The 11,810-nt window shown below is 37.6% G+C and overlaps 2 protein-coding genes across 2 annotated transcripts in view; both read right to left on the bottom strand.

The window, feature by feature from the left end:
* LOC144643528 (DELTA-thalatoxin-Avl2a-like) overlaps positions 1-11,810 on the bottom strand; it is a 188,423-nt gene that overhangs the window by 27,827 nt on the left and 148,786 nt on the right. The gene's annotated exons all lie outside the window — the stretch shown is intronic.
* LOC144643532 (DELTA-alicitoxin-Pse2b-like) overlaps positions 1-11,810 on the bottom strand; it is a 66,611-nt gene that overhangs the window by 27,837 nt on the left and 26,964 nt on the right. The window lies entirely within an intron of this gene.

Raw genomic sequence — 11,810 nt, 5'->3', positions numbered from 1 at the left:
TACAAAATCAGTTTTCGTTTTCTTGTCGCAATGAGGGCTGTAAAAGTGGAGTACATTTTGTAGCGAATAATTTGGAGTATTTATTCACACTTGAAAACACACGAAAAGAAATGCGAATGAAGAAAATAAGCATGTGATCGATTTTGAGATTTTCTAAATTCCTGGAATTATTAGTTCAGGGAGAATACTAAAAAAATAAACTGACCAATTTGTCTACAAACAAATTTGTCTACGCTATTTTGCTTCCAATCTTGCCCATTTTGGACAAATGAATCGGAACAAAAGTCTGTAGGTAAAACTACCACTGCTCTTGACTCTGTAGATGACTTTTACTCAGGCTGTCGAAACGTCAGTCACCAACAACAGTTCTTTTCTGAATTACTCTTACCCGGACGATCACACTGTAAGAACTAATAAACCGGCACTATTACCAAATGAAAATAGCTTACTTGTTTTAAAACTGATTTCCAGTCCGTACTGCGCAGACTCGGGGTTTGTTTTCGTTTTTGTTTTGAATTCGTTGAAACGTTACACTTCGGTGACAACATACATGAAGTTTTTTAGTCCGCCATTACAGTTCGTTTACTTCAAGAATTTCCGATGAGCTGAAACGTCGGTTTGAAATAGTGTCAAGGTTCCTCTACTCGTTATTATTTGTTCTGCAAGGATATCTGGCGTTAATAATGAAGAAAAAGGTAAGTTTGTCGCGGAATTTTTAATTTTGCTTGTAAACATTTCTTCGTGTTGGGCTCCGATAAACATTGCAGCCGAGATTGCGCAGTACGGACTGGAATTCATCTTTAACATACAATGCATCTTTGCTATAATCTACATAATATCGTTATAATGAGAAATGGATTTAAAAAATCAGTGAGAAATTTCAATTTGCCTAGTACTAAATTACACCGTTTAGCTCCGCTCCTTGTTGAGAGAAAACTACATGCTATGAACACTGAAGTGCTGGAGGCAGGTTAAGACCATAGGGGGTTGTTTTTTTAATTTCTATGATATAGTTTTATTTTTGTCAACTTTCTCTCTAAAATTGTTTCAAATACTTAAGTGCCACTGTCAGAGAAAGTGTTCCAGACCTTGGAAGTCGGGGTCAACCGATTTTCCTGAAACTTACTGCAGAAGTTGGCCTTGATGAGATATTCTAAAAGCCATTTGGGTTTGGTTTTCTGACTTTTACTTTCAAAGTTCCAGGGGTGGTCCCATATTGAGCCTTCAAATCATGAAAAATCCTGCTTTTGAAGGAGTAAGTTTGCACTTGTATAAAATCAAACACACAAAACCTTTTGACTAAATACTTGTAGGCTGTGATTCTACTATAAATGCTCTTTCATTTCATATATGCTGATTTGGCATAGAGGGTTCTGACAGTGTGAGGCATAACACGAAATTTGGCCAACTTTTGATGAGAAAACCACTACCCAAAATTGCCAAAATTTAGATGTCCATATTTTTTAACTGCCTAACTAGAAAAAAAGGACACTTATATCAGGAGTTATTCCAATGCATGTAGAACAAAATTCAGTTGAGAAAAATTTGGGCCGTGTAGTGTTTTAGTTCTTTAATGACCCATTTTGAAGCACACCCTGACCTAATTTGCATATTGTCAAAACCAAAAGTTTAACATCCATACTTATTTTATTTATTTTTTAACACTTTAATTTGCCTTGGCGAGGCTTAAAGTTCTTAGGAAAGCTATTATTAGCAGTAATAAGGCGAGTAAACATAAATTTTGACTGTTAAAATTAGCAATAATTAGAAAATCAACACTGATGAAATCAGTTTGTTCTTCTCAAAAGCTTATTCCTTAAAATATAATGTGCATACAATAAATGGAGTCCGTATAAGGTCTACGTGATATATATAATACACTTCTTTTAAACATATCCATGCTTAACTTGCCAAAACTTAACTTACCAAAGCGCTTAAGCGTATTAAGTACTTAAAGTAAGTTTCCATGTTTTTGAAGATCGTGCGGGTACAAACATCCTACGGCGTAATCGTACTTCCTGATGATCGTTACATTCTGCATTTGATGACAGAATTCCTTTATAGTCCCTTACAATCAAATAACATTTCTGAAGCCGCTCAGTTCTTTGCTATTGCTGTTTCGGCTGCACACTGTCCATCCGCCATTTTGGATGTGGTCGCAAGAGAACTGGGTCGAGAGTCGCCTGACTAAAAACGTGTGGACTCAACCTACGCGTTTTACATTATGAAGTTTTCCTGTTCAGAGGTTTTTTTTCCAACAAAAGTCCTTTGCTCAACTTTAAAGAAAGAACTGATCGTGACACTCTTTCATTTTGGTCACATTTTATTAGACCTGGGTGGAACTTGACTGTTAAGCATATGACACGGGCCCCAAAATCAACTAGGTGGCCAACAGTGGCTCAAGAGTTTTTGTTTTTGTTTTTAGATTTATGTTGAATCGTATTCCTGGAACTTCCGCCTGTCATATCGTTAAAAATTAAAATTTCTACTGTTTTTTTTTCGAGTTTAAAACTGACTTAATACACGTAATGATCATAATGGTGTGCCTCACCAAGCTAAGACAGCTAAATAAATTAACGATCGGCCAGAAGAACTAGTAAAAAAAGGTAAACGTCTGATTTTAGGGACAGTTTTAACTCTGGAAATTCGCAAAAAGCAGTACTGATTTGAATTTTTATTATATTGAAATGACAATCATGCTCATATAATGATGAGAAACAAGTAACAGCATGTATATTGTATATGGTGTAGATAAGAGCCATCAATCGACATCAAAGTGTTGTCACAGCTCTACAATGATGCACAAGACCGAAAACCAGTCCTAGTTGCAGTTGGCAAGAATAGCCACATTCGTATACATGCATGTCAATGGTGCGCTCACCATTTCCTTCAGCTTAGCAGTCAAAGTGACCTGACTGGTGAATTACAACAGAAAAACGACAACTCAGGTTAGATTTAGGAAACTACTGCAACCTTTTCTTCCAGACGAGTGCCAACCTTAAACGGAATTAACCTTCAACCATTGTCATGCTCCGTACCCAACGGCTACTGCGTATTTTCTCTGCTAGAACTGTTGATGAGCACGTTACAGTTCTTAAAAAAACAGTCTATATTACTTAACGTTTTTTCCCTCACATCCCGCTATTACGGACTCTCGCTAATATGGACACTAAACGACGACTTCCCAAGCGTGTTGCTATAACGACTCACGGTATTTATTATTATTTTTAGCACAACACGAGAATAATAGATCTTCAGGCCGGTCACGGTTTTTACCGCCATCTGGAAGGATATGCAACGCCGTCACAAATTACAGTGTCTTATGGGAATCTGATGGACTATCCGAAGGAGCCTAGCTTCTAAGCAAAATATTTAATCAAACAAATTTGAATGATGTAGCTGGGATATAAAGCGTTCAGTTACGTTTTTAATTTTCCATTAATTTCTGCGTTTAAATCCTCCCGGCTTGTTGCGTGGGTTCAGCGGGTAGAACTTCGGGCCTGTTTACATAGAAGGCGGGTTCCCCGGCTAACCGAGTTACCCGGCCAACCGAGCTACCCTGGGCGAGCCAACTTTCCATACGTTTCTTTAAAACACGCATCGAAGCGTTTACATGCAAGACGGGAAACCCGCCTTGCCGAGGCACTCGGTCTACTTGCCCGGGGCACCCTTCTAGGCGAGATAGCTTTTTGCCATGTAAACGGTTATGCCCGGGCTATCCCAGCTTGCCGGGATAAGTCTTCGCGCGTGTTGGCATAAAATTTATAAATTCTGGACCCAAACAGTGCTATTTGACCAAAATTAGATCAAATTAGTTTTATCTGTAGGCTGGAAAATTTTTCTTTGAGCAACAGCAATTAATTCGAAATTTTCGTAGGAATGATTATCCTTACTCACGAAACAGCAAATTTAATTTCAATTTGGCGGCCAAAGACTGTTGAATTTCGATTGAATTCCCCCATAATTGGACGTAGTAAAGTTCTAAGAGCTTGCACATCAAAATAAAATAGGTTTAAAGACGGCTAGCCTTGATTATTTAGTAAATAATCATATTTTTCTCAATCATTTGGAGCTACATGGTTTTCCCACGCTGTGACACGCTTTACTGACGCTGTCTTAACTCGGGTAGAAGGGCTGTGAATTCTGCATGTTAAAGCGGGCTATGTTTCACCCCTTCTAGCCGGGTAACTCGGTTAGCCGGGGCACCCTCTCTCCATGTAAACAGGCCCTTATAGGCAAACGCCATCGAATAGGCTCTTACCGATAGTGCTAGCACTTTTTTTGGCATTATTTGGCTTCGCGGGCAATTTTTTTATACATTTTATCCCAAAAAGCACTGCTAGCATTATTTTGGATTTTCGACTGATTATTTGTATAATTTTGTGTTAAAAAGCACAATCTAACTTTTTTTATGGCGTCCAAAGCCTCCCAGAACCCAGATGCATTTTGCCCTCATTTTAGTCACAGGAGCCGAGGAGGCCTGAGGAATATATTTGATAGGTCAGCGTTTTCCTTCTAAAAACCCAGTCCATCACACTCGATACAAGATGGCGTCATCCACGTTTTCATCGAGGAACAATGGAAGACAGCCAGCCAAGGCAAAAAAATGAAAAATGTTACTGAAAATCTGAAAAACGTAATATTCTATGTTTAAAAAAATCGGAAAAGAGAGAGCATTTTTATGTAAACCACGAGCACTTTTTTAAAAAAAATTAGCATTATTTTAGCACTTTTTTGGCAATAAACGAGCACTGCTTTAAGCATTTAATGCTTTTTTTACGAGCACTATCGGTAAGAGCCTACCATCGAATCTTGACAATGTGCGAGCCCTCGAGTCGTGCAAGCCATTGCCGTTTGCTTAAAAAGCACATCGGTTACTCTAATATAAGTGACATTACATTATGCGGATATGGTTAGCGTTTATATTAGGATTTGAGGACAGAAGGCACTACTATTGATTTTTCCTTCCTTCTTTCCCAGTGTCCCCGAGCGCTTTTGTTTTTCACTCCTCAGGCACGCGCTAACTTTTCACCTCTCCCCATTTCCCAGCCCTTACAAAAAATTAAAGAAGAGGCCTCTGTGGAGGACAGAGTAAAGTTCATGCATGTTTAAGGCAGACACTGCCGTTTACGTACACTCCTCTTGATCAAGCAATCAGCCACGGGTTTTTTAGCCATTTTTCAATTACTTCCAAATTGAAGTTTGTCTAAAAATAATATTTTTTCTCACATAAAAAATGGCAACAGAGTAATTCTGCAAGTTATCAAAACCTGAGAAAAAACACAGATGTTTTTTTTAATGCCTGATTATGACGAAAAACTTTAAAAAATTGCCATTTTTTTCAACTGTGATGTAGTTCCTTTATACCCTATTGAAGTGTAATCTGCTGAAAAGAGAATATTTTAATGGCCCTCACTCGACACCAGAGATAAAACACGTGTTGATACTTGTTTCATTTCATTATAAGAATGATTTTAATAAGCCATTTGGTTTGTGTCGCATTATCAATTGTTCCTCCCAGGCTAGGTCTCGGGGGCTAGGTCCACTAAAATGCGACCAAAATGAAAAAGTCTTAATATTATGTCAACAAGTTTATAACATAGCGTCAAAAGAGGCTAATTTGAAAACAAAAATAATTTTCTCAGTACATTTTTAAGGTATTTTAATGAGTTCTATGGAAGTTTCGTTTGAAAAACGTTGGGTCCACACGTTTTCAGCCAGGCGACTCTCGCCCCAGTTCTCTTGCGACCATATCCAAAATGGCGGATGAACAGCGTGCAACCAAAATAGCAAAACTATGGCATAATGGCGAGGAACTGAGCGGCTTCAGAAACGTTTCTTGATTGTAAGGGACTATTAAGGACTTCTGTTATCAAATGCAGAATGAAGCGATCATTGCGAAATACGATTTGGTCGTAGGATGTTTGTACTCGCACGATTTTCAAAGATATGGAAATTTACCTTTGCTATAAGAACGTTTAATACGCTTTGGTAAGTTAAGTTTTAGCAAGTTCAGCATGGATATGTTTCAAAGAAGTGTATTTATTAGTATAGTAAACTATTACGTAGACGTTATACGGACTCCTGTATTGTATGCACATTATATTTTAGGGAACAAGCTTTGGAGGGGAACAAACTGATTTTTTTCAGTATTGTGTTTTTTAATTTTTGCTAATTTTAACAGTCAAAATTTATGTTTACTCGTCTTATTACTGCTAATAATAGCTTTCCTAAGAACTTTAAGCCTCGCCAAGGCAAATTAAAGTGTTTAACGATAAATAAAATAAGTATGAATGTTAAACTTTTGGTTTTGACAATATGCAAATTAGGTCAGGGTGTGCTTCAAAATGGGTCATTAAAGAACTAAAACACTACACGGCCCAAATTTTTCTCAACTGAATTTTGTTCTACATGCATTGGGATAACTCCTGATATAAGTGTTCTTTTTTTCTAGTTAGGCAGTTAAAAAATATGAACATCTAAATTTTGGCAATTTTGGGTAGTGGTTTTCTCATCAAAAGTTGGCCAAATTTCGTGTTATGCCTCACACTGTCAGAACCCTCTATGCCAAAGCAGCATATATGAAATGAAAGAGCATTTATAGTAGAATCACAGCCTACAAGTATTTAGTCAAAAGGTTTTGTGTGTTTGATTTTATACAAGTGCAAACTTACTCCTTCAAAAGCAGGATTTTTCATGATTTGAAGGCTCAATATGGGACCACCCCTGGAACTTTGAAAGTAAAAGTCAGAAAACCAAACCCAAATGGCTTTTAGAATATCTCATCAAGGCCAACTTCTGCAGTAAGTTTCAAGAAAATCGGTTGACCCCGACTTCCAAGGTCTGGAACACTTTCTCTGACAGTGGCACTTAAAACCTTTTTAAGTATTTTCAGTGCATTACATCATCCGGTTCTTGAATTTCGATTGTACTATCAAACAGATTTGTCTAAACTATTTTCCCATCAATTTTGACCATATTGAACAAATGAATCGAATCAAAAGTCTGTTGGTAAAAGTAAAGTGAAACAATCGTTACCCCGGGAATCGTTATTGAGGAACAAAGCAAAATAAGCCGACTTGGTCCTTTGACATTTAAATAAAAAATTCGTGCCCACATTGATCGATAAAGCCCCCTTTCCCTACCCCGTATGCTCCTTTCAACGCTAGATTCGGGGAGTATACGTACTTGTGTAAAATTGCAACCTAACCTTGAAATAGAAGAACTTGGTTTGGTTTGGACCATGAACAACAAGCTTTCAATTAATTTCCTCTACTTCAATTGATAAAAAACGGAAAAGGACGAGGACGAGGGGCATTATTTGTTCGGTTGAAGCACAGCGAAATTCTTTTTTAACGGTTATCATAAACACGTACTGTGAAGCGGTTGATTAATATTACAAAGAAACTGGCGTAAAATTGATCAAAAAACCCACCGATAATAGTATAAATCAATGAAAGTACTAACTTTTTGAGTGCGATTTTTTGACGGTCTGTTAAAAGGATTGAATCGCATTCAAATGTGTCTAAAAACCTACCCTGCAATACTTAGAAATCGCCTTTGTTTTTTTAGCTTCGATAAAATCGGGAACATATTGAACATTTTCGATTGACGAGTCAGATTTAGAGCCCATAGTTACGGAAGTTAAGGCGGGACGACGTTGAGTTTTTCTTCCGGTCAGTTAAGGTTTCAGGTAAATTCAAGTTTTAGGTGTTCGTTTTGAAGACGCCCTTCGGATGACAACAGGTCCGCAACAGTGACTTCTATTGTTCGTATGTAGTTGTAAGAAACGAACCAAGATCATATGGTTGCCTTTATTTAAAATATTCTTCCATTTTGGCGGTTTTTATTCACTTGAGGGTATTTTCAGGTATGGTCGCTGTACACTAGACCCAATACTATTTTATGCATGTCACAAAAAGGCGGTAGGTAATTTTTTTTTAGAAATTATTGCAAGTTTACTGACTTTCACAGGTAGTAATTGTATTTAAAAAATCATTGGTTTGAATTTTCTTGTTTAGTGGATGAAAACATAACTAAGTATGGACGGGAAAAACTCTTCCAATTTAGGTCAAAATAGGATTTCATTTTAACAATGCTACACATGTTTAGTTAAATAAATGTAGATGATCGCAAATTACTAGACAAGAAAATAAAGGGAGAGGGCAGGCACCTACTTTGTTCGATAAAGTACAACGAAATTTTTTGAATCTGATTTAATTTGATGGAAAACAAAACGTTTTATGTCGGGATCCAAAGCCAGTAATGAAAACATAATTTTCTCTTGAACTGACTGATCGCCCATTAAAGTACTAAGTTTAGAACGACTTAAAAATTGCAGAGAAAAAATCTGGTTTCTAGCTCTAACAGGAATCTCGTCATATGATTTCTTTATGATTATACTAGGCTATTGCAAAAACCCCTCAATAATGGCACCGAATCGGCGAAAACACTTACGCCAGAATTAAAGTAAAATAAAGGAGGCGGTAGAGCCCCAATGATGTAATAATCGGGTGAAAATTATATAAATTTTTGACGGTATATCGGGAGGAGAGAAATTATATTTAAATGATTCTGAAAACGTTATCTGAATTTTTTTCGGGAAACCCCTTCATTTGTTATATATTGTTTAAAAAAATTGAATTGAAGAATTTGCGATTAATAATCTAAATTTAGGGCCTATATATTAGTCAGCGTTTACTTACCTAGCCCTTAACTTAACTTCAATTAATTTTGCGCGGTAATTCTTGGGCGGAGAGAAGCTATATTTAAATGATTCCAAAAATTAACGTTTACTTACCTAGGTTTAACTCAACTTCAATTAATTTCAAAGTCACTCGCTCTCCCTCTCTTCGTGCTTTAGTTTGACTGGGCTTAAGTTATAAGCTGAGTTTCAGGTGTTTTGTTTTAGCTCAGTGGTAGCTGCAGGTCTCAGGTCTTCCTCTTCGTAGACTTTAACTTTCCATGTGGGCGACTTCAGGTTCGATATTTTTAAATTGTTTAAAGTCATTAGAGACGCACCCGATTAGGGCCCTTAGGTTTGCCTCTATTTCAAATACTCTATATTATAGCTAAGGTCTGATCGTTGATTACAGTTAATGTTTCGATTGACTGTTTAGCAGTAATCATAGAGCCCATAACAGTTAAAGACTGCTAGTGAATCTACTGATACAAATTTTAAATATAAAGCGACAGGCAAACATGGAATTTGAAAAGACAGCTTTCCCTAGTCGTTAATTAAATTTCAATTCCAAAGTCGCTCCCTCTCAAAATTTTAAGCACATTAAATTGAAATTTTCTCATTATATTCAACGAATAAAGTTAAGCGACATAACAAATGAAGAAGATTTCTAAACAATAAACAACATTTCAGACAAGCTATTTTTTGACGCCCAACAAACAGTAAAAAAATGTTGATCCCTTAATTGGTGTTTTCATCGTTTCGTGTAAATAACGAGGGGTTTTATTCAATTTCAACACCACTTTTTTAACCGCCTTTCATATTCATGAATAAAATAAATAACGAGGATCCGTCTAAGAGATAAAACCTGCCTTCTCTCTACACCTTTCAACACTTATTCGGACGATCCAGGCCAGTTACCTTTTCACAAAACCCGTCATTAATCAGTTAACTGAAATTAAATACAATTTAAAGAATTTCCTCTTCCTATTTTCTTGTTCAGTCATATTCGGTCATTAACATGCATGCATGTCGGCTAAGCATGTGGCCCGGTCAGTAATACACAATTTATTGTTGAAATGCATTCACGTTTTGTCTTGAAAAAAAAAAAAGGTTATCTACCCAGGCAAATTTCAACAACATAATGACTCTATTAATAATTATAAACAGCGCCAGTTTTAAACTTAAGTTTTCACGAAATTCTTTCAGTCTTTTTCTTAGAGGGGATCCAGTTTCACAAAAATTCTACAGACGATATCGAATACGGATCAAATATTGTGTGATTATATTTGGAAACGGGACAAACCAGAACCTTGCAATCTTGTCACGTGTCTGATATCTTCTGAGTTGTATAGCGTGATGTTTTAAAAAGGGCAGACCGTTTTCACACGGATAAATTGTCTGAAATGGTCGACTGACTGGTTCGAGATGAATTGTGTTGTTTACTGTCACTATGTAAAGGAGAGATGAATAAACGGCAGGTAACGCTGTCTTAGCAAGTTCCGTAGCGATATCGTACTCGGATCAAACATTGTGTGATAATATTTGGAGAAAAGACAAACCAGAACCGTGCGATCTTGGCACGTTTCTGATGATGTATTAAAAGAGTGTATAGCTAACAGTCGTGGATTGAAGTCGTGGATCGTGGGTGTGGGTGAAAACGTGGGTGTACGTGTGGGTAAAAGTCGTGGGAAGCAAAAGAACTTCTCCTCGTGATGGTTAATATTAATGAACAGCCAAAAACACAATTTGTGACAAAATAGTTCGTGGCAAGTTTGACGCAGTGTTTCGCCCCAGCCAATAGCCCAGTCCCTGAACTCTCTCTTCCGCGCGCCCTATAATAGGGGCTGACACAGACGTGCGAAGAGAGAGTCCAGAATAACTTGCGCCAGTTTTCCCCCCCAAAATTGGGGGGAAAACCATATTTGGCAGCATTTTTGAAAACGCGCGCGCACAGATGACGGATTCAACTACGCGACCGTGTACTAAAGCAGGATTACCGGAAAAAATTTAAAAAAGCCTAGCTTTCCAGTCAGTGTCTACTAAAAGCTGACGGCCAAAACACAAATCGCTATCCGTCAACTTTTCCTAGTTTTGTAACTGTTTATTGAATTGGTTTTGGTCGCGTAGTTGAATTCGTCATCAGTTTGAGCGAGCATTCTTAACCAAGCGCGAGCGTACCAAGCGAGTGACGCCACACTCTTTGCTTCTGATTGGTTCGTTCTGAGCATGCGCATGCAAGTTATCCTGGACTCTCTTTGCGCGCCTGAGTTCAACCCCGATAATTAAAGAGCGCGCGCAAGAGAGAGTTCAGGGACTGGACTACCCAGCCAAGGGCTCTTCAGAGACCCTTTGTACTCTAACAGAAGCATATCACCTAGAACGAGGTGATATGCTTCTGACTCTAATTATATCACAAATTATCTTCAAAAGGTGATAATTCAGAAATCCAAAACTTTCAGCGTAAGCTACAAAGATCTTGAGGTATCGCCAGCTGTTATTGGTTGGTCATAATTATTGTCACAGCAAAACAAAAAGTCACGGCACTACAAACGTAACTCACGGCAAGACAATGTTATTTGACGGGAACACAAAGTTAACTCACGGCAAAACAAAGAAAACGAGTTGGTCAGCGGATGGTACGTCGTGTAACAGTTACAAACTGGTCAGTACAAAATGCAGACTGCAGACTGGGGACTGCAGACTGGGTACAAATTGCAGATTGCAGACTGCAGACAAGGTACTATTTGATGAACAAATTGGCGAAGTGTTTGTAAACTGGATGAGACTGAATGGTTTACAGATTTTTACAGCAAATTAATTTTATATGAAGCCGACACGACAAGCCATTTGTTTACGACTTGCCAAAACTAAATGTTTTGTTCCTATTTTGTTGATGGTACTGCGACGGTTACTGTACATGTGCCAGTGGCCGCGAAAAAAATAATTTGGTAAATGAAGGTGACGGCCCTACACAACTCCTACGTTCGTAACATTTTTACATTTGCCGTTCTTATGTTTAATTCGGTATTTCGACCTTATTAGCTTCTGAATTTCTTTCTGACTGTCTTTTCTGAGGGGCACTGTTTTTATTCGGAGGCATTATGTATTGAATCGAGCCGTAAGACTG

Source organism: Oculina patagonica, chromosome 2, assembly GCF_052425735.1.
Source record: "Oculina patagonica isolate OP01 chromosome 2, crgOcupat, whole genome shotgun sequence".
In the NCBI taxonomy this organism is placed as follows: domain Eukaryota; kingdom Metazoa; phylum Cnidaria; class Anthozoa; order Scleractinia; family Oculinidae; genus Oculina; species Oculina patagonica.
The sequence above is the reverse complement of the archived record's forward strand: the minus strand, read 5'-3'. Positions and strand labels throughout refer to the sequence as shown.